The sequence below is a fragment of the Calliopsis andreniformis genome, chromosome 6 (assembly GCF_051401765.1).
Source record: "Calliopsis andreniformis isolate RMS-2024a chromosome 6, iyCalAndr_principal, whole genome shotgun sequence".
NCBI classification, from domain to species: domain Eukaryota; kingdom Metazoa; phylum Arthropoda; class Insecta; order Hymenoptera; family Andrenidae; genus Calliopsis; species Calliopsis andreniformis.
In genome coordinates, this window is record NC_135067.1 from 16,941,970 (window position 1) to 16,965,675 (window position 23,706).

The 23,706-nt window shown below is 51.3% G+C and overlaps 1 protein-coding gene across 4 annotated transcripts in view; it reads left to right on the forward strand.

Moving 5' to 3' along the window:
- Window positions 1–23,706, forward strand: part of LOC143180849 (LIM domain only protein 3) — a 51,248-nt gene that overhangs the window by 17,304 nt on the left and 10,238 nt on the right. The window contains exon 1 of one of the 4 annotated variants that reach the window (XM_076380852.1): window positions 8,475–8,580. The exons of 2 other annotated variants lie outside the window; for them this stretch is intronic. The gene's annotated coding sequence lies outside the window, so the exon portion shown is untranslated. Of the gene's footprint in view, window positions 1–8,474; window positions 8,581–13,351; window positions 13,639–23,706 lie in introns of those variants that run through there. One more of the 4 variants, XM_076380851.1, reaches the window with a different exon arrangement.

Below are 23,706 nucleotides of genomic sequence, written 5' to 3' on the forward strand. Positions count from 1 at the left end.
TCGCGGCCCTAATTCAACCCTTGGCCTCCTCGAGCTACGGACACCGTTTCCAACGGAACCGAACCGAGTGAGACTCGGTCGATAATCGTGAATCGATACCGTTCACATCGATACTTCATCCGACTGGAAGGCCGTCGCGAACCTGGAGGAGCGTCGTCGCCGATAAATCCAGATACTCGCGTTTTAAGTTCCTTTCGCGCGTCTCTTACACATCGGCGTCGCGAGCATAACGAGCATAACGAGCAAACAGGTTAAGCAATCAATTTAATTTCTCTCCTCGTTCCTCCTTCCACTTTCTGTCTCCCCTTTTTTTCCTGATTTCACGGCGTCCCGGGCTCCTTCTCCCTCTTCTCCGTCTCCTCCTCCTCCTCTTGCTCTTTCTCCTCGTTCCGAGACTAGCTACGCGCGTGACGTAGCCTAGCTGTTAGTAGTTAAGAGCAATGGTTATAATGAGACCCCATTACGAGCGCGACTTTTAAAAATCTGTCTCTGACAGCTGGACCACGATGGATTATTCTTTATCCGCGGGCAACAGTTTATTTAAAAGTAACGAGACCGCCGCGGATAATGAGTCGTCCTTCTTTATTTCCATCCGCGGCTGTCTATGAACTTCTCCGGGCCTCTCCCGGGAGAGAGAGCCAGCCTTCTTCTCTTATATGGCGTGCCGTAATTGAAGTTTGTAGCCAACGTAATAAATGTCCTCCGCGTGTACCGTGTAATTAATAAATTCCGGGATTAAAGAAGCCAGGCTGCCGGGCGTCGCGGATTCTACGGAAGTCCGGCATAGTTCTCAGGGGGGTTTCCCGGTTTTTCCTGCGCCCCTCTGCAGCCTCGCGACACCGAGCCAAAAAGGAAAACTCGGCGAATCGTCTAACGTTGTTCCGTATTTCCCTCGAAACATTCCGTGGGAAGAATTTTATTACGCGGTTTTGACTTATCGTTGCGGAGAGAATACGTATTACTGTGTTTCACCAGGGATAGGAAATCGGCCAGAAGTAGATTTACAGTTAATAATGAAATTCCTGAGAATTGTTTTGGAATTCTGTGTTCGTTCGTTTATACTCCTGCCACACATGTGAGTCAAGATAATTTGAGCTGCAAAATATCTATTTCTGATGTGTTAAAGAATTAACCAGATATAGGAGTATGTCTATTCTATCTTCATATATCTAAAATCCTATTTTCCGAGCAGGTGACAATATCATGTCCTCTTCCGAGAGACACTCCTCTCCCTGGTATTCTCGACCTCGCTCCCTGTCAGGCCCCCTTCTCCCAGGTCCCTTTTAATTATCGGAGTCGAATAATCGCTCGTTTAAGGCGCGAAATTAATGGATTCCACCCCCGACCAGCGGCGGCTACATTTATTTTTCCTCGCACCTCCTTTCACCTTTCCCTTCGGCGTCTTTTTCAGCGACGTAACGACGGGGCGAGCATATGGTGGAGAGGCGAGGTGCACGACAACAGCACCATGGAATCTCCATAATTCTGGCTTACATAAAATGACAGCTTTTAGCGTTGATGCACAGTTTATACCGGGCGTATTATTTTAAGTGGCGCTGTCTGTATAATTCAAGACTCGGGGTGCACAGACAGTGAGCTAGAGCGAGAGAGAGAGAGAGGCAACGAAAGGAAAAGGCTGTGGTATCAATCCATAGGAGAGAAAGAGAGGCAGGTGACGAGGGGTGGGCGGAGAGAGAGTGAGAGGAGGCAAGCAAGAGGTGAAACGAGAGAGCGCGGGGAGGGTCGGGGGAAGGTCGACGCGGTAATGGCATCGTCGTGTCGCCAGCTTAAAGCTTCAGTGATTCTCAATCACGCGAATCCATTCTCCGTGTCCATCGCGTTGGCGCCAAGTTCGCCCCGCGAGCGGAATCCCGGCGGCTGCGCTGAGATATACTCTCAGCTTCCGTCGATGCCGTCGTTTCCTCCGAACTGCTGTAAAATAAATAAACTCGGCCAGTCGACAGTCGGCCTCTTCTACCCGTCGAATTTGAATGCTGGCTGGTGTGTGGCGGCTGGATGCGCGCTGGCGTAAATGGACCTGGATGGACGGCGAGACCCGGGAGGGAAAGGAAGAAACAGCCGGGGTAGAAAGAAGAAAAAAGGGAGAGAAGTAGGAAAAAAGTGGCGCAGAAGGGGACCAGCTGCGGTCTCCTCTAATCTTCGTCCAGGCTCGGCCCCACCGAATTAATACGGCAGCCTCGAAGAAAAGATAAACATTCCTGTGAATGCTCTGGGGTATACACGCGAGGCGTATGCACATGCGGGCAACCGTGGCCGCCATGTGCTACTCGTTCCCTGGCAAGATGTTTTGACCGACGAGATCCCGTCGTCACGGATGTCGTTTCGGCTTAATTGTTCGCCGTCCCCTTTCGTATCATCCTTCTTAGACGCGTTTCTCGCCGCGCCCGTCCCGATGAGACGCGATTCTTTCTCGCGGCGGCTTCCCTACCCGCCGCGGCGCCGAGGAGAATCACCGTAATTTCATTATGCGTCAATTTGGAGCGCGGCGGCGTCGTTAATATTCTCTCGGCGGACCAGCGGACCCCTAATCGAGCCCGCGTTAAATTCCAACGCCATTGAAACGCCGCGTCGTGGAAAAATCCATCTTCGGGTTCGGCAATAGGCGTATTTAACGATATAAGTAACTCGACGGGAATTTAAGGGACGATTGGGGTGCTGGCGCGTCGTGACGATGGTTTAAGCTGGCTGCAGGAGGGGAGAGAGACAGGGAAGAAATCAAGGGCGAGGGAGACAGAGAGAGGGGGAGAGAGATAGAATCGGGACGCCAGGGGAGAGGGAGGGTGAGCGAGGGCCGATAGATGTAGGCGCCGGCCAAGTTGCGCCGCTGATTGCACCACAAAGGGTGCAATTATGCGGCCCTCCAGCAATCACCGCGCATTCTGCCCGCCATTTGACCCCTCGACACCCCTCGAGCCCCTGAAACCCTGCCACACTCCGAGCCACCTACCGCCCCGGCTACATAGGCGCGCGCTCCACACTCTGCGAGCACGACAGACATATCACCGCTCGGGGCCACCGTCGCTTTTTATTTAAATGCGCCCCCTCGACGAGCCCGACACCCTGAATGCCCCGCGGAGTCTATGCAATTTAACCTGGTGTCGCGAGAAAAAATCTGTTAATGAACGATTGTCGGCTACTGGGATTTCGGATGAAAATATCCTGAAAATTGGACGCCTTTCTTTCCTCCTTTCTTCCGCTCGTTCGTTACCCTCCCTCGGTCGGGTGCCCCGCTCTCGATCCTCGACAAACGAACTCGCGCGACGATCAAACGTTTATTCGACATCACCATGAGTCGCGTGTCCTCTTTTGCTTTATGGAACACAGCGTGTCGTAGGAATATATGGAGCTGCGACTTTTTCATTGGAACTAATAGAAAGCACTTATATGAAAATTGTAACGTAATAGAAATTATTCTACGTTTCTTCTGTACATAAATATATGTGTATAGGTATCAGTTTTGAAACAGAATTTATAATAACCTCACATGTTTGTCTTTGATTGAAATTTGCAGCCACAATTTCGTAATTTAATAGAGACACTCAGTACATCGGTGTACGGTAATTTCGACCGGGCCAAGTTCACCCCTTCTTTCTCATCAACCGAGCCCACAGATTCCGTCGCCCCCAGGTCCCATCGACCGCGTTCGTTACCGCTCACGGACTTAACGAATCGTTAATTACGCTTAACGGGGTATCCGCGTCGCGGTCGATTTTCATAGGACGACCTTCCGTCCCCCTTCGTCGGCCAGCAATCCACCGGACGTTCCATTCGACGAAATGCAGCAGCGTATCGTAGACGCGAACCAAACGAACGTAATTTCTGGCTTTTTGCCTATTACCGGAGAGCACTCACGATGTACCGATTATGGAGAAAGGGCGAGCGAGGGACGAAAAAAGCGACGACGGAGCGAGGGAACGAGCAGACGAGCGAAGAGACGGGAGAGAGGAGGGATCGTGAGACAACGAAGGAGGTACGACGGAAGAAACGTTCCAGATGTGTTGCTGGCTTCTGAACAAGTTCAGAGTCAAGTTGCCAGACCTCGGGTCCCCTCGTGGCTCGCTGGCAGGAAGTGCCGCATTAAAGCCGCTAATCTGCCTGTTTTCATAGCTCCTCCGTCGCTCCCGCCTCCCACTCGCCACTCTTTCCCGCTTTTGTGCTGAATGGCGCTCGTAAACCGCCTGTTTATGCCCGTTAGTTAAGGAAACGAACAGTCGAAGGATCGATACGCAATGTCAGCGACGGGATTGCGACGGCTTATTGCATGGTCACGCAACGAGAAGAATGCTCCCGCCACGGGAAACGCCGTGGCACGATTCTCCTCGCCGTATCCATTTCATGGATCGACCGATCTCATCTTCCCCCTTCAACCTCCCGAAGCTCCTTCCATTAGATTAGGGGAATCTACCGTGGCTTTTCGCGACCTCCATGTCCCGCGCGTGTATTTTTAGATGCGGGCCGGAGTCTGAGACCAGGTTTAAAGTAAATTTTCAAAACGTATCCGTCGGCCCCCGACGAAAATCTCTCCCAAAGGCCCGTTTCTGTAATCCGAGGACATTAATTTGTTGGCAGGACGGACTTAAGAGTGTCGACCCGGCCGTCTCTCCCGAGGGACTCCTTGTATTTTCTCAGGTTATCTGGGAACAGCCCAGGAACCGGCGCGGGACGAGTTGGTCAAATTTTACGATCTCCAGCTTTCGTGTCGCTCCATCCGTCTGTCAGGGTTTTCAAATATTTGTTTTTGGATTTTGCCATGTGTTCGGCCCGTGATCATCTGGCTTGAGAAATCCCCTTATAGATAAACTGAAACGATGGGAGATAAATTGTCTCTGCAAGCTCTTTGACTTCGTTTTGCAGTAAGATGATTGTGAAAGGAATTCTGAACAGGCTTTGGGACTGAGTCGCATGTAGGATGTAATTCCCAAGGGTATGGCGTGACGTTAATGAAATAGGCCTTTTTCTTAAAGGAAACTTGCCATCGCTGAAATATTTCAATTGGTCTTTTCAGAAAGCTGGTGATATAACTCCGAATTCCCCCGTACATTAGACCAAGTTACACATGTCCAACCGATCGGGCGACGATTTCGACCTCGATGGCGCGTGAAATCGGTGGTCGGGTTCGTAGGGATTCCTTTCAGTGCTCCAGTGGCGAACGGGCGCGTATCAGTGCTGTCGGCGGCAGAGATCCCGGGGCAGAGGTGGCTCGCAAGCAAGAACAGGCGGGCAGGCAGGAGGTTATTGCCTGTTGGGTGATTTATCTAGTAATACTAGCCGACAGGCCACGAGGCCGGGAGCACGGGCATGGGGGCAAACCCGTGCCTTCTACCCCTTCCCCGTGGGGCCAACCACCGGCACCGGTGGAAATTAAAAACTCACTTTATTACACGTCTCATTCTGTGCTCCCCGGCCTCCTCTGCTCTCTGCCCCGCCACGGCCGAACCGTCTATACGATCCTCTTGCTCTCCTTTCTGCTCGCTCCCCTCCAGCCCAGCTCTCGTCACATCCTGCCGCCCCTGCAGCGCCTCGTCCACCCGCGGACCGACTTAATATGAGGCCGACCATACCTGATGGAACGAATATTATTAAAGTTCGCCAGCACGCGAAACCCGTGAAATATCGCTGCTACTCTCCTCTCCTCGCGTCGCCTCCTCGGCACCGCCAGACCCTTCGCCTCCTCTACTCTCGGACCACGCCACCTCGCGCCTCTTTCCACCTTTTATTATCTGCCTCGAGCTTATACTCGAGACGCTAGCGAACTCGCGGAAGCAAAAATAATCGCGGGTAAGCCGCGACGTAAATACGCCCGCACTCACCCCTTGTCTTCCTCCTGCTCCTTGTCCACCCTTTTCCGCGTGCTCCGATTCCAGCAGTTCGCGCGAGCTGGATCGAGCCACGGGCGCGCGGAACCCTCCGCCGCGCGATGGATTATTTATGATTCCATGCTTTTATCCGTATTACTTGGTCCACGACGGCGACGGCGGTGCAGTTATGTATTAAGAACACCCCGGCGCGGTGTCTCGACGCGGGACAAAGTGCTGCCGCGTATCTGGAAACGATATCGCGGCGAGTTCCAGCGGATCGTTGGAAAGGCGACAGCCATACCTCGCGGCCCGCCCTCGCGATGACGTTTCGCGATTATTCCGCGGCCGACGTCGCGAGCACGCGACGCTCCGCTACCCTCGTGCCTCGCAATGCAATTCAGGAGGAGGTTCGTGTTCGAGGCAGGATTCCTCCTAATTTAATTAAAGATTCAACCCGTACCCCGGCGCCAGGCGGCTCGGCGACTCTCCCTTTTTTACCCAGGCAAGGGTGAACGACGGTAATTCTCGAATTCACCTTGAAACCCGCTCTCGAGCCAAACATTACCATCTCGTTTCCTCTCTTTTCCACCGACGGCTAAATCTTGCTGCTCGCGGGGGATGCCTCTGTATAATCCGCAGACAATCAAGATCGGGCGGATGGAGCGGGCCGGGGTAACGCGATTGATTCAATTTCCAGCGCCAAAGGGGGCGGTTATGGACGGAAAATTGAAGCACGACGTTGATCGGGCTCAAAACGCCCCGTGGAACATACTTTATCTTATCGGGAGGCATTGCCGAGAAACGCGGTGCACTCCTAATCACTTGCGTCTCGTGCTGGCTCAACCCCCTCTGCGTGTCCGTGACACGGTGTGCGTGAGCGCGCGACGCGCGTGCATAGACCTCGATGACGTACTCGTCGGTATCTGGCTCGTTTTATTAATGTCAATAAGGCAATTATTGTCGATGAATGCCGTGGGTGGGTATCTCTCGCTCATACCGCTGTCGTGCCGAGTTACCTGCCTTTGCTATCGATGGCTACGAACGTGTTTTTAACGCGGCCGAATGGAACAAGTTGTTCCCCGTCGACTTGTCCGCTCGGCGAGCTGGTTTTCTATCGATGGAAATCGAAGGGTTCGAGCGGGCAGAGGAGGGAGGCGAGCAAATAGTCGCTTAACTGTTTCGCGACGGATAATTCCGTAGAAAGCAAACAGGGAGCGTAATAAAATGGCAAGTCAAACGAAAAGTGCGGACACAAACAGAGATGTAACGTTCGGTTCGAGAACAGGCCCTCGATCGAGGCAGAACGACCCCTCTGTGGATTATTCGATCCCCCACTCTGCGTAGATCGTTCGCGGTCGCGTGGAACGCTCCACGATGGGAGGCTTATTGAAAATTATTCACGGTAACCGTTTTAAAACTAATTTCTTTCGTGCCTGGCTCCTTGAACGGTTGCGCGTTGCTCGACGCGCTCGCTGAACGAAATATACGGGGGATGGGGAGAATAATATAGGAAAGAGGGGTTTCTCCAGTCTCCGCTAAGCAATATCCATCCACCCCACATGCCTGCCTGGCTGCCTGTCTGCCTGTTCGTATTATCGGTGTGTACAGACGGGTTCTCAGCAATTTATCCATTACGCTCCCAGTCGCGCGCGCAGTATTATTGCATTTTTTGAAATTATTGCCTGCCGCCATCGACATCGCACCACCATCTTGATTGACAGGTTGCACCTTTATCGCGTACACGGCCCGCGCAGAATGCGTGCCCCATCGATTTATCGGTTCTTCCTGCCCCGATCCGTTTACAGGAGAAGCGGCGTTTATCGATAACAAAGATTCGTATCGAGAGGTAGCCGAAATATCGATGATACTACAGATAGTATAGAATTTTCGTACGCTCATTTTCTTATTCGGCGCCCGAGTGCTTGTCAAGCGTCCACTAGAGGTAGAGAAATTGTAGGAAACGTGTGAGCCTTGTGGTACAGAATTAACCTGTTCGCTAACAAATCGAGTTGGAGAGTATTTGGACCAGTGTTTATATTTCTGCAGAGTATCAGTATAGGTTCTCGATAAATATATTTTCTAATATGTCACAGATGCATGACGTGCTTTGGAACGAGTATCAAAATGTTATATGGGACGTTGGTTAAATTTGGATATGATTGTTTTAAGATCCTCCACTCTGTGAACAGAGACATCAAGATCACATTGCACCCAGATGAATAGATCTCTTAGGTAGGAAAAATATATTCGGATGCTCGTAACCGGAAGAATGCCACTTAAATGCGTTCCAAGTACTCCGCCGCATTCCTCTTGCCAATGATAGAAGGCACGGCACACGTACGTTCGTGCAAGTTCAATTATCCTGAGTGTACTGGAAACTGATCGCGTCCGAGGAGACTTCACGGGACCGGAAAAGCTGGCTAAAGGGGGAGAGGTAGAGAGAGGCAGACGTAGCAGCGCGGTAATACATCGTGTCCGAGGCAACTGGAAGGATATACGTGTTCGTTTGGGGCAGCAAAGTCCGCAGAGGCCCGGTAAAGGTTGGCACGGTAAAAAATTCAGAGGGTGAATAAATCAAGGAACGTCGCAGCAGCTTCTGCGCTCGCTCGCTCGGTATAAGTACGGCCGATGTGTGCCACCGATCCCCCGTCTCGTCCCTGCTCCACTTTCTTTTGTACATACTTTATGGCGAATAATGCGTGAAAAGGGACAGGACCAGCTAGACGTCTCGCGCGTCTCGTTTCACCCGGGACATTCCCACGTAAGCGTACGTTCCAGCGTAATCCTCTGATCCGTCTTTGAGCGACCGATGATTTAGAGGCACCCCTGCGCTGTCCTCTATTAACAACTGCGATTAACCACGGTGACACTTGTGCATCGGAACTCGACAATGCGCCGAGGCTCGATGCACAAAGTGCCCATTCTTTGAGCCACCCTGCTCCTATTTCAACACCCTTTACCTTATTAAAATATCCTACTGGGGTTACTCGTGCGTTGAAACTCGAATTGACGACGTGTCAGTCTTCGTGGCACTATAAATCTACTAGTTTTCCACCTGGACCGCTCTAGCTCCATTTAAAGCATCGCTCAACGCGATATCGAGTTTCAATGCTCAAGGCAATTCGAAAATAGCCAATTATCTGTACTTCTTCCAAATATCTCGCCAAAGGGGAGCGCACAGGAGAGAGATATCTGAGGGAGAGATCAACAATTACACAAGACTGAGAAGTAATGCCCAATACCTTTTACGCTGCGATCTATTTGCGCGAGAAAGGATTAAGAGGCTGGACAAGAAGGATTGAGAAGTTGAGTAGGCGGGAGGGATGTCAGAGGTAGGAGAAATGCAGGGTCGGGGAGGGGAGGGTAAGGCAGAAAAGAGAGGAGTCTTGGAGAGAGAGAAACGTATCTATACGGTGGGTATAGATCGCACCGTATCGTTGAGTAAGTTGGAAACGGAGGGTAGGAGGCTCGGGGGGATGGTGGTGGCTCATCTTGTAATGGACTCAGAAGACAGGCGAGTCGGCTAATGGACCCCTGCTCTTCCAGAAAAGCTCTCGGTATCTGTGCCACACGAGCATCGATGCCATCGAGCTGCGTCCTTCCAAAATCTGCAACGCGCATCGGCATAGCGTTCCTTCTCTCGGTCGGCCGTCAACGCTCGCCCAAATCGACGACTATTTTCCATCGATCTGTCCAACGTTGTCGCCCGACCCTACCTAATAGGCGGAAAACTGGCCGGTTGTTTTTCAAGTTCACGCTTGGGAAAATATTTGACACGGGAGAGGATATCTATGTGTTTGGACAGCAACAACAACGGTGCAGGAAACCGCGCGGCCTACACGCCTCGCGCGCTCTGTCCACCGCAGAAGCTGTGCACAAATATTTTCCTGCGGAGATGTAAACGAGTTGGCATTTTTAAGAGGGACTGTCGCGAACGAAAACACACGGCGACCACCTGCAACGCCAAAGAGACACAGAAAACCGTTCCCCTTCGACGAAGCACGGAAACAAGACTGCTGGGACTAATTAACGAATAATTAAGAGGAACGAGGCAAACGAAAACGTATTAGTCGGGCGTGCTCTCGCGTGTGCATCCGTACTCGCGTGTCGCGTTAGGAGCGTCGAGGTGAACGAATAGGAGTTACCTCGGCGACCAGGGAAAGAGAGAGGAAAAGCCATGGACGAGGGAGACGGAGGAGGACCGTTAGCCGGAGCTGGTCGAGCTACTCTCATCTACTCCCGCCGAGTCGCACCATCTTTCTTCTTATCCTTCCCCAGTCGTCCTTTCCCGGACCATTCTTGAGAGTAACGTCTACCTCCCTTGATGGGCAGCGTCACTTGAGCGGCACTAACACGCGCTCGCGCGCGTTCCACGTAGCTGTCCGGCCGATGTCCGATAGATCAGGTCCATGCATAATAAATCCATGGAGCGGCGCGGCGAGCGCGAACGCGCTCGAGCTTTAACCGTATTGGCTCGGGCAACGTTCGGTGGAGCAGGGACAGCGGCGATGCACTACGCCGAGGGACTGAAGTTGGAAAACACTGGCTCGGACGTCTCTCGACGCAAGGTCCTACTCGCTCGTTCAGAGACTCCTCGAGATATCAATATCAGGGGACGGCCGTGTCACGGTCGAGGGGAAACTTGCCCATCAAATTTTTGCGAATACGCTTCCCGTGTCTGGCGGAAGGTTCAATACACCGAAGCGGTTCGATCCCCGTCACGCGTTCCTCTGCTCTCATCCGTTGTAATTGCATGACAGTCAGTTGCAGCGAGCCTTCCAGCGACGGTACACGAAAGTTTGGACTGTCGGTGACCGGATACGTAATTATCGTAACGGTCTCGTTAACGGAAACGGACATTGAATTGTGTTTTCGTTTCGACGTACGTCGGGTGCAATTACGTTGAACGCCGGGGTGTATCGCGTGACTACGGTAAATTCAGGTTTTATCGAAGAAAAGCTCGATCGAATTTAGAAGTTGAAACGGTGCGGAGCTCTTAATTAACGAACGCTAAATAAATCCGTTCGGAGCGAAGGCCGAGCGGGGGGCAGGACGGGGGCAGGAGGGGGGTAGCGTCGAGCGGAGAATTTATTTCGGCATCGACACGGAACGTTTCTTCCACGGAGACAGAAGCGCTGCCCGAGCGAGCGACCCGAGTGCCGTTTAGCTTAATACACGTAACGCTACTCTCCGGCTGCTTTTTCTCCCAAATACTCTACTTCCAACCGGTTCGAAGTAGTATAAGTCGTGGACAAAGTAGACGGCGTACAGAAAACCTCCATTAAAGTCCCTAGAAGTGATTAGTACCCTCCCCATCTTTCCCGTCCTCTCTGCTTCCTCCATTCCTGCTCTCTCCTCTCTACTTTATCCTCCGTTTCCCTTTTCTTCTCTCCCGCCTCTTCTCCTGCTCTAACCGATCTTTCATCCGTTCGTTTTTGCCTCGAATTTTCAGGTTCGAGAAAGCGCGAGGCTTAAAAACGCGGGTAAAATAGGCGTGAGAAAATGAATTCCGATCGGTCGAAAGCGATGTCGGCACCCCCCTCTGCTCGTTCCACGTTCGGACTCTCTCTCGATTGGGAAAAACGATGCACGTTCGTCGCGTGGGGATCGCGGCGCGAGGCTTCCTACCGCGCCAAGCCGTTGGTCGCCGCGAGCCATAAAAGCTCGACAGACCTCTCGCGACACTTCTACGAAATTAAATTCAACATAGATGGTTTCGTTTCCCGATTGCAGATGAAACCTGGCAATCGCCCCAATTTCATTTCACTGGCGAAAAATAGAGGGAAAGAGAGGGCGAGGGTGCGAGAGGACAGGGGGACGCAGGAGAAGGGGGTTGGAAGCGGACTGTAAACCGATGCGTCGAAATCCCGATTCGAAAAATAGAGCGGCGCGTTTCCCGCGGACCGGAAACTTGGCGGACGTTAAATTTAGCCGCGCGGCGATCGGGGCCAATGGGTAGCCAGGGGGTGGGGAACGTGAGACAGGGTGGAGCGGGAAACTATAACGGCGAATCGAATAAGTTCACGGGAATGTCATTTTGCGGGAGTAGTAATCCACTCTTTTTCCTGATTTAATCAGGGGCCAGCCATAAATCAGCCAGTAATTAAAAGAGAGACCATCGCCGATGGCGGCAGTAAACATGTCCTAATCCATTTCGTCGGCTAGCCTCATAGGTGTGGATACTATGGGAGTGGAAAAAAGGTCGTAGCCTTTCTAATTTAATCTGGCGAATGATTCCGTGATTCTCGAAGCTGGCGGCAACCCTTTCATTACTTACGTCCCCACCCTGAGCCACGAGGCACCCTCGCGCGCCACGGCGGCCGCCGTGCCTCCATTCCATACCTCCTTCGCCCCTCGGCCACCCACCACCCCCCGAAGAACCGGCGCAGAACACTAAATCAGCGACCAGTGTAATTTTTGTAATGGGAGGTGTGGCCTCGTAGGGGTGGTAGACGCGTCTCCCGACGGGAGAACCGGACCATATAGTAGGGATGCCATCCCTCTGCGTTCGCCTCGAGCCGTGGAATGGTAGGGTTTCGTAGGGGTGATTTTAGGGGTGGAATTCTACGATGCGAGCACGCCGCTTCGGTGGTTAATCCTCCGTCGCTATGTCTCGACTCGGGTTACGATCCACCGCGCTACTCTTCTCTCTCCTTCCCATCTTCCACCCTTCGTCTCTCCCCCTCCTCCCGTTCTTCCCGCGCGCGCACAGCCTCGCACACTTTCACTCGATGCATAGGCAATCCCTTTGCCGGTTTATCCGCGAAAGGACGGTAATTAGAGACACTTTTGTTGTTCCTACGGCTGATGCCCGCGTGGCTATTAAATCGTGCATCAAGGAGGAACGTTTTCATCGCGACGATGTCCTTTGCCATTCCAACGACCCTCACCCTTACAGAGTTTGTTACTCTTACCTTTAATTACCTTATATCGAATATGCAAGTCAATTGCCTCTCGGATTTCCTTTCAGAATCGATCCTATCAGAGCCTCCTTTCAATTTACCCACATCCTCGACGCCTTTACTCTCCCCTTTATATCTGTATCAGTATCAATCGAACCAGCACTCATGGTCAGATCGATGGAACGCACTCGGTGCACCGTGACCCGAGCGCTTCGTGCCGATTAATCGCCACGTCTTAATCGGCTCCGTGCGACGAATTCCGCTCGAGTAGCAGTTAAACCACGCGGCAGTGCGAATGGTTCGATGATAGGAGGCCAGAGTGGGGCAGCAAGTGCCGATTCGAGGTTGATGGCGGGTGCAAATACGGGTTTCGACTCGCGAGAGTTCCTCGGGTTCGGATACGGGTGCGATGACGATCGAGTGCGTCCTGTGAAGTGGGGACACGGCCACGGAAGGGGGATCAGCGGCGAAGGGGTGGCTGTGCGCGCGTGGTGGGGCTCGCGATCGAGAGAGGGGCGACTGGAGGGGTGGCTGACTATGGTGGGGATTTATCACTGTCGGTGGCGTGGTACGGTCACACGCGGTACTCGGCAGTTTACAACCGACCGCCGGTCTGGCGGTTTCGCGACTTCCTTCTCTGATGCTCGTCGTTCACCCTCGTTGCCTGAATACGCGGGATGCCTCGCTGTTCGGAGTAAATCCTCGCGACCAGGGTCGAAGACAGCTTCGACGCGCGGTATCTTTGTAGTTTCTCTTGCACGATGGGTGTTTGAAATTCATGGGGAACCTGGCGCGAATGTCAAACTGTGACGATTGTTCTGTGAGGCTGGTGTAGTGTCACGTGACGGGGGAGTCCTGAAGATCGTCTTGACGGAAGGTGTCTGGAAAGAGGTTCGCTCGATTTCGAAGGTCATCAGGTAAATTTCTAACGTGTTCGATGATTTTATGATGTACGGGCATGAACGATTCAGCAAATCAATTCTCGTGTGACGTTCGAATGCAATATCTCTGCTGGATATTTGGAGATTATTGCATCGATTGGAGAGAACGAGAGCGAGAGACGTAGGCGGATAATAAGAGTCAAATCCGTAATGTGACGCGTAATTGAAATTTCATCAGACCGTTCCCGCATTTCAGAATGCAATCACATGTTCAATTAAGCAAGAGTTTCTGCGAAAAATCGCTTTCGTTCTCTCCAAAGCCGCGCGATTAACGTGCACGCGCGCACCCAGCTTCGTTCCCGCTCGACCGCGGTCGTTTCAAAAGATTATTATAAAATGCCGCGTAATCCGCTTTCCTGGGCAAGATGCCGCACGACAAAGTGTTTCGAGAGTAAATGGTAGATTGTGATCACTGAATTGCTCCCTATTCGATTGTTGCCACTTCTTGTCGCTTCGATTCGTTTCTATTGAACATTCTGTCAGCCAGTGCAGAATTCTGTCCTCGTTAACTGTAGCACTCGAGACGACTCGATCGTATGGTTGCCGTTAGCGATACGGATTCCTTAGAAGCGAACTTAATCTGCATCCCGTCAAATGCTGGCGCATTGTTGCGCTAACTTTCGCGTTACGAAGCGACACTCGCTACCCCGCCAACAGCGGGAATTTTTAATTAAAGGTAGGAAGCAAGGTATCGCGATCGCCTTGCACGGAGTATCGCTACGATTACTGGCGGGCTATTCAATCACTTTAATTGACTTGGATAACTCTATTTCTAGACAAAGTTCAGCTTTGCGAAGTAATAATTGCTTGACTTTTAGTCGATTGTGGTATTCTGTGAAGCATGAAACTGTGTTCGTAGATTTGAATAAATCTTTTTCAGAGTCTATCAATAGCATGCAAGCAATAGAATTGCACAAACTTTGAGATTCAAGAAGAGTTATGCACCTCATTCTATGGTAATACTTAGAGTATGATTTCTAGTTGCATATCTGCTCAAGAAAGAATCGCAGAAGATCGACCATCTCGAAGATCGCCACGCTATTCTCGAGTCCTCAAAGTCACAGACCTCTTCTCCTCGTTCGTCATCGCGATGCAGTATCGAATCAGTAATCTATTTATTCACGTATACGTCTCGTTCTTGTCCGTCCCTCCCTCTGTTAGACGTGGTCTGCGATGCAGCACGACCGGATATCGAGGGGTGTCCGTTGACCGTTCCGATAGGGCAGTGACGCAAGGGTATCCGGTCGTTTGAATTTCAATAATTGGCGCCAGTTTTAGTAGCGGCGGTCTCGTTAGTCGTCCGCCCGAACGGAGTGACTTAATTATTTCGTTTGAAGTTTGTGGACGGAGAGGGAGGGAGAGACGGATGGAGCGAGAGAAGCTTTTGAACGTTGCACGAGGCCAGAGACGATCGGCTGTGTGCGGAGGTATGGCCCGCGCGTCGCTCACAAATAAATTGAGAAAATTGGAGCGAGAGAGCACGGTGGACCGTGGCAAACGTTTATTTTACACCGACAAATTGGTGCGGCTAATTAGCTCCGGCTAAAAGCAGAAGTATGACCGTGACGCGGTGTCGCGCCGCGTCGATGTTGCAGCCGCTGCATCGTGAGAGCTGCAAAGCGGCACCAACTTTCAGAGACGCTCGATTCGGCCCAATTGTCCTTTCTGCCCTCGCGTTTGCTACTTTTACGCTGCATCGAAATTCAATCGAGAACGCTTGTTTCGGCTTCGCTTGTACGCGGTGCAAAGCGATAACGAAGCAATTAGCGTTCGCTCACACGTTCACGCTCTTTTTTTTCGAACCGTTCAATAGTCGCCTCGAAAAGTGGCAATGGAGCTCTCCTTCCGTGACAAGACGGATACATTTCCTCGATGTATCTGTCGGCATTGCCGAGGAAATTATAGGGGACGGCAGTGGCGATATAATTTAATAATAGCGGTCACGCGTAATGTCTTTCGACACGCGTCAGCGATAATTCCGAGGCGAATGTCCAATAAAAAGCCACTTTGCCCGATCGAAATATCAAATGTAATCCTCTTAAGTCGGGTGCACCGGTCGAACGTGTATCTCCGGGACTGACCATCGCACGCTATCCTCTTCCCGAATTCCCCTCTCGCTTCAGCTCACGCCAGCTCGGCCTATCGCCGTCCTCGTCGCGTCCACGCGAACCACCCGCGAGCTTCCAACTTAACTTCTAACCCCTCGTCGTTCTCCTTGCTTCCCTTTTCCATCCAGAGGCGTTGCTTTTACGGCGATTGAAGCTTCCCGCGGGTCCTTGGGCACTCCGCCAGGTGGCGGTGCCGCGTCCTTCTGGGCGTCGGCCCCAATATTCCATTTACAAGATTTTTCAGAGAACTCTCGAGGCTATCCCCAACGCTTGCCCCGCCGCTTTCGCGAGGCTACAAATTTTCTTCGGAGCTGATGGAGGCAGAGGGTGAGGGCGAGCGAGCGAGTCGATCCAATTTTTAGCGTGCCACCCTTCGCGGGTGGGCGGGCCAGCGTTGCACGCGAACGCGAATATAATTAACTCGAACTTTAATTCGTTTCGTTGGGAGGTTCGATAAGGCGATCGAGGGTAATGCAAATTTCGGGACCAATCGGCCCCGAAGAAATCGCTCGGTTTCCCTGACAGTTCGCGCGTGTTTGTTAGCTTCAAAGATCTTCTGAACGCGTGGATCGCGCTCGATCCATCGTGGATCGAAGGAAGAACGCTCTGGTCAGCCTCGAGCCCGATATCGGCCTGGTCGATCATTAAAGAACCATTTGCAGTTGCACCGATACCAACCGACGTTGAATAATTAACCGGCTGCCGACTAAAATCGATTCATTAATTAATAAAGCGGCTACGCTCCCTCTACTAATAACCCTGCTCCACAATTGAATAGAGATCGCGTTCATTACCTGTCCGTGTACTATTAGCCGCGGTTGCGGTACATTACCGATCGGATCGAGTCAACCGACCCGAATGATCGAGTTTGCAGGCTGATAAACAATTTTTCTGGGGATGACCATGCGTTGGTCTCGACCCCGCGAGCCCAGGCTGCATCTGGCCTCCTCGTATCCGGTTCTAGTGCCGCGGATACGAGTTTCCGCGCCCTGAACCGCGAACAATGACGGCTCGTTTCGTGTCACCGGGGCTAAAAAGACTTTGCCCCCTCTTTTCCCCATTGTTAACCGTTTCACCTATCTCCTATCGGCGTCGCGCGGTCGCCGTCTCTTCGTGCCGCGAATTTTCTTCCCCTCTCGGCCGCCTCCATGGCTTCCGGATAGTCTCGAACAAACGAAAGAGGAGGAAAGTTCCTTCGTCGATCCGACTCGCTCGCTAGCTCGTTCTCGGTCGTTCCTGGGGTGTGCCGACTATTGGCCAGGATATCTTTCGATTATCAAGACCATCCGTAGCTACCGCCTTAGTCGACTGGGCGCCGTTGTCTTCTCGGCTCTTTCAATTAATGTTTTGATTGATTTCGGACCCTTGCCCGGAGGCCGACCCTCCTCTTCCGGCTCGCTCGCCCGCCCGCTAGCCTTCGATCTTCTATACGGCCCGCTTCTTAGTTCTTGCACTAGTATACTCGCGTCATCGATCTTGGTACTTATCTTTCGAGCTCCCCTCGCTCCGTTTGCCACGGTTCTGCGTTATTTGCTGAAGGTAACTCATTAGGATTAGGGATCAAGATCAATATGTACTCACAAATCTTGCCCAGTTCCAATATCTAAGGTTTCCAGTTTGAGGAACTTTCGTGCTATTTGTGAAACTCGTGAAAAGTGTTACTGTGTATTTGTTTTAGTTGTGGAGCATTTCGGATGCACTCAGATCTTGGGATAAGTGTTTGAAAATGTTTACAGGAAATCCTGTTTAGCTTTTATGAATAGAATTTTTTTATTCTAGTAACCTTTTTTTTAAAATTCCTATTTTGAGAGCACATATCTTCAGTTTATGAAATATTAGACCCTAAAGTTTAAATTTTCATATCTTCAAATTTTGAATTTTCAAAGGTCTAACAGTATCACTCGTATCGTCCACTGAACCCTTGCGTCGAACTCCTGGCTACTCGTTGCTCCATCAAGAAGTAGCATCACTAGTTACAACGTTAAGTACATTTAGAAGGGCAGTATCTTTCGCAGAATCGACCGAAAGTTAACCGTGCTCTTTCGCCGTGGCTCCTTAAATCAAAGCGCAAGCGATTTAAAGTCGTTGGGAAAAACGGTCGGATAACCGATAGCCGCAGCTTTCTCCCCGGATTAACCGTGACTTCCGTTTCCGTGGCTCGTGTGTACGTGCTATATCCACGCGGAGAATGGACCCCCCGCGGAGGGTGTTTGGCAACGTACGAGGAGAGAGACGGTGGCGACGTCGTAGACGGCCGCGACGTCGCCGCCGCCGACGAACCGCCGCTACCCGCTCTAGACGCTCGCTCGAATCGGTGTTATACCGGTGGCTGTTTTATTGCGAGATTTGCGGCGTGGCCTCTCCGTGTAACAAGACTTACTGAGATCTTAATAGAATCTGAGACCACCCCCTCTCAGCGAGTCCCGTACTACGGACTAACGCCGTCTTCAGCTCCGTGGCCTTCGTTTCCCAACTCCCTCTCCTTCCTTAACCCTCTTGTACTCTCTCTCTTCCATACTTTCTCGCGCTTCCTTCTTCCGCCCGAGCGTGTTTCCACCGCTCCTCCGTCGCCTGAGAAGGATGGTAGGGGAAGGGAGTTGACCTCGTCGCTGCATCCCTCTATCAGGAAAAGGGGTGCTTATTCTAAGCGTATATAAGAGGGGCAGGAGAATGCCCGGGGTGGGCTGAAGGGTGATTTATGAATATTGCCTACCAGGAAAAGTGTATCGCGCTGCCGCGTCGATTTTACCTCGGCGCGGAGGAGCTTTGAGGCGGCTCCAGTACGCGAACTTTCTTTTATAACATTCTTGTCGTTCCGATTAGCAGGATAGGAGAAATGGAAGAGGGATGCCCCGCGCGATCGGATCGAAATCGGGCCAGCTATACCGGCAGCTTTGTCGCTTCGCTGGATTCGACCGCGCTTTCGCCCCGAATTTTCTCGGCTATTGACGCTCGGTGCCGCGCGACCGGAGGATGATCCTGAGGCGGATAGCGTCGACGCTGATCCCTCTCGACTATCTTTGAATCGAATCGAAGGAACAGTTTCGAGTCCCGAAAGAATTACCGACTCGTTTCACGCCGACGAGAATTGTTCGTTGCGCAGAGATTACGCAGACACGGAGGGTGCGATGTCTGCGAACTGGTTCTCGCGGCTATTCTTCACAGTACGACGTAATTAATTTCGCGTTTTATCGTTGCATCGGCTATTAATTACGCGCAGGGCCGCGTGAAATGAATGGGCCTTCGGCGACAATAGAGAAGCCTCATTAATAAATATGCGCTCGCGCGCGTGTCGCGTGTCTTGGCCCGCTGGCGCGCGATAATCACGATCGTGAAATTCGAAACACGCGCCTCTGTGTCATCGGGCCGATCTCGCTGCCGCGTGGCCGGAATATTCGTTCGCTGTTTTGTTGCGCAAATATTTTGCTTAAATTGGCGCGGTAAATAATTAGGGTGCTGATTAAAAGCGTAATGTAGACTCGGATAAATAAGTACACATTATGTCGATATTCATATAATGGTAGCGAAATTTAGAAATGAGGATATTTTGTTTGAACAGTGAGAATTTTTAGTGCACCTGATGACGATAGTTTGATTACTCTTTTTAAATTTATCACCGAAACGAAGGAGGGCGAGGGAACGCACGAAGAAGAGCAGTTCGATAGAGAGCCGCCACTGGCAGTGATCGGTTGGCAGAGGCAATTTTATATTTTATTCCCCTATTTAAATTTATCATTTCAGATATCGTTGGAACAAAAATAAGTTTAAATTGAATTCTGTTCTCCCCTATCCGCGACGACATCCACGTGCATCCACCCACCATCTATCCCCGTATTCTTCGTACCATCGAACAATTCTATTTCGCTTTTCCACCACCCACAACACTGTCGTCTCGATATGTCGTCGCCGTCGTTGCGTTCCGCGAGTCTCGTTTCTGGGAAGCGATTTAATGGGACACGCATCAGACGAGAAACTCGTCGCATTTGTGCTTGCTGCTATTTTCCATCGACACGTGGTAAAAAAGTGGGAAAAGCTGAACTATCGATTCTAACTATCGATTCTACCGTCTTTCCTAGAAGCTGGATAACGAGAGAAGAAACAATTAGTTTCAGGTGAATTGCAATTCTTTTAAAGTAGCTGTTAATTCTCTCTGGTTCTGAGAAACAGTACCTCGTTTATATAAAAGGTACAGAGGGAGGGTGCTTCACTAAATATGAAATTGATACCTATGGCATATATTAAAAAATAAATGGCGCTGTCCCAATTAATTTTTTATACTCATTAGTTTTTGGTTTTTATACGAACGGTCAAGCGTTAAATGAAAAAAAGTAGAAGATAATCCACAACTTCATCATTAACCCATTCCCTCCAATTTCCATCGTATCCTTTCGTCCGCAGCTTCGTTCCCTTAATTTAATAACCAGCGTAAAACCAACGCACAAGCCCCCTTGTGTAGATGAAATCGCGCGTTAGTCGCAGCAATAGTGCATAGTTAGCATGCTCTCGGGCTAATTATCGCGACGCTTCGAGAATAACTAAATAGAGCCGTGAAGGCGGCGATAAAAAGAGGGAACAACGGGGAGAATATTTTATAACGAGGTCGGTACGCAAGACAGCAGCATCGGTACGGTTGCCTGCGCATATAACGGCAGGATCGAGAGTAGATCTGTCTCCCCAGGAAGCTTGTTAGGCGTCGGCGAGCTCCGCTATCTTCTAATTGGCGATATAATGATTCTGAAGGATGGAATACCATGGTCCTGAAGGGGCCGAGGAGCACCCTACTCCCTGCCTTCCCTTGTTAGAAGCGAAATTAAAATTTGGCTCTACCTACCTTCCGCCTCCCCTTTCTCTCCGTCGAACGTCTCCCTCCGGCCGCTGTTCCGCTCGATCCCTTCTCTCTTCTCCACTCCATTCACTTCTCGCGGCCTCGTCCCCCGCGATCTCTCTCTGCCGTTCTCGCGCTGCCACTTCTTCCCCCGTGGATTCGTTACGCGGTCGCTGTGAAATTTATACGTCTTGCCAGTTAGGGATTCGTTCGCGAGGACAAGCCACGAACGCTGTCGACGTGTTGCTCGAATTTCGAGCGCTCCTCTTCGGGACAGAAGGTGCTCGACGACTCGCGCGATTGCGTTTGTTATATCCCTTTTCGTTCGCGAGCCCCTCCTCCTTCTCCTCTTTACTTTCCCTCGAGCCTCGTGTTATATCCCTTCCCTCGCTACCAGGTAAGGTCGTTAAGAGATTCGGGTGTTTGGAAACGCCAGACGACTTGGCGCAGATTTTTGGACAGCGAAACTCCGCTCGACGTCGGCTCGCGTATAATTGTGTCGATCAAAGGCCTCCCATTAGCGTCGGTTAATTGGATGGGACGGATCGAAAGTAGCATACTGAGAGGGACGATTTCGTTTTATGTCTCTGGGAACTATGACTCGGGAAATCAACGGCGAGGCTCTAGTTAAGCGCCAATGCTTAATTAAACGTTAATCTCGTGTACGGACGGTGCGCCACTGGGGGAAGGAGGGTCGTGGCGCGGAGGGGGACGCGGGGGTGGCGGACGAAATTAAGGCTCGCCGGTTGATTCGAATTCTCCTTGAGAAATTTCCTTTCCCCGAGAACGCCCTTCGCGCGCTCTCTAGTAGTTACTAAACTGGTCGTCTCAATTAGCGAAACTTGCAGCTGCGTTACCGACTTCCAATTAGTCATAGGTTGCAAACTGTATCGCGCTTACTGGAGCGAGACTAATAACTTCTAGACCATGAAATATATGCGTAGATACGATGCAAATTAGTGGCGCGCCAGGTAGCGGTCGTTTGGGAAATATTCGCCGGGGGAAAAATTTCGGTTCTCCCATGGTATTACTCTCTTAGTCACGATTGTATTTGGTGTCTTCCTTCGCTCAGGTTTTTCGCTCAACGGTCACAGAAAAACTTCTTTACGAGTTTCTCCCGTGCAGAAGGTTCAAAGTTCACCGATGTAGAATAGAAAGTATGACGCGTGTCGTGATCGCGTGTTTGCGCAGGAGGTTGAGAGCGTCTCTGTACGGGCACCGACGTCGATCTCGGGCGAATTTACGAAGGCCCTTGTCGCGCGGCTGATAGTTACGGGCCTGGGTCTCAATTAGCAGAACTTACGTCGCTAGGGTCCAATTAGACGTAGGCTAGAAGCTACACCCTGTTTGCTCAAGTTCGCCCGTGTACCTGTGCACCAGCCGAGTCCGTCGTCGGATGGGGTTGCTGCCCGCCCCGTCCGTGCCCCGTACCTGCTGCCGAGCCCCGTTGAAGGTGTCTTTTTCCTACGCTAATGACTAATTAGCAGCCTCTCCACTTCACAGTATAATGACACGGGGATACAGCCTTGAGCCGTCGCCGGGATCATTATTAAACCCCGAAATTGCAGCGCTGCCTCTCGCCCCGTGTTATGCGCCGCCTCGTGCCCTCTAGTTTGCCCTATCCTGCGCGCCAGACCCTTACTCTTGCCTTCCTCCTCTACGCGCTTCATCCACGGCTCGAAGGACACGCGGCAAGATGCGGAACGTGACTCAACGAGGACGAGGGTGCGTTCCGATTCTGTCTTGACGTTTCTACCCTCTTGCAAGCTTCCCTCGTATCTTCCTTCATTCTACCTTGAGAACTTCTGCGAGAGCTTTGAAAATTCGTTCGATTGTTTGGGGGTTTCTATGTGAGCATGGTTACAGGTGGAGGAAATTTAAGGGGCAATTCTGAGAGTTAAAAAAAATGATTTATTCTAATTAGGAATAAACGATGTATGTTTGAGTCAAGGAACAGTGGTTATAGCAGTTTCTGTTCGTTCACGGCCTGGCCTTTGCCACGTTTTTCGCGCTAGCAATGATGTCAAGTAGATTGTCGAGTCTTAGACGGATTTTACTACGTTAAAAAATTCCTGTTAGTAGGAGACAGTCTATTCTCAATTTTTGCGTTATCCTAAAGTCTAGAGTCGCGCCGGAACTCTTCCCCCGTCTCTAGCAGAACACCCTCTCAGCAATATCCTTCCATCCAATGTTTGACATCTTCCCAAAAAGTTTACGAAGCAACATAAACGTGCCCCTCTACGTACGTAGAAGTATTAAACTCTGCGCCGCCCTTCGCTGGGGGCCAGAGCCGCGGAAAAAAATTCCATAAAATTGGAGAATGCAAGTCGCGTTTATACAGAGTTCGGAGACATGCTGACCCCCCAGCCGCAATATTATATGAAGCCCATTCTCTTACGTACAGATAACTTTGCCCCGTCCTTTCGAATAATATTTTCCCTCCGCCGCCTTCCTCGGTCTCCATCCTCCTCCTCTCCCCAGATGCATACCCCTTCCCGAGTCAGGGGACGGGGATTCCCCCTCCCTCGGTTCTTTTACATTTATTTATTTCCTAAACGTCCGTCCCCGCCGGCTACTTTATATTTGACATTTTTATTAAACCAGCCGGCAGTCCTGTCCGTAGCGGCAGCGTATCTCGGGAGGACGCGACGGCGATCCGAGGTCTGGGTCGGCCGCTGGGTTATCCCATATTGCTGTTAGGGCAGTTTCGTAATCTCGAAAGGGTGCCCCTTATATTGACCGAATAAAAAGTCGTATCCGTCGCCGATTCGTCGATCGGATATCCCCGATTCTCCCCATATACGCGCCGTGCCCACTAGCTCCTTCCACCAAGCGAAAGACAGTCGGCGTGGAAACGATAGACCGTGTGTATCGTGTCGGCCACGAACCCTCAAGCTGTTTATATACACCCCCACCCATCATAAATCAACTTTTCACTTTACGATTGCGTTACGTTCGGCACAGGCCTGTGGCGTAAGTCGTTTCTTGCGAGAGAACGATTTTACGCGATGGATAGGGTGGGGGTGGTCGAGCAACGGGCAAGGGTAGTTTTTTCCTGCGACGAGTGGCCGCGTAAATCAGAATCGCGAGGTCGAGCTGGTATCGTCGGCC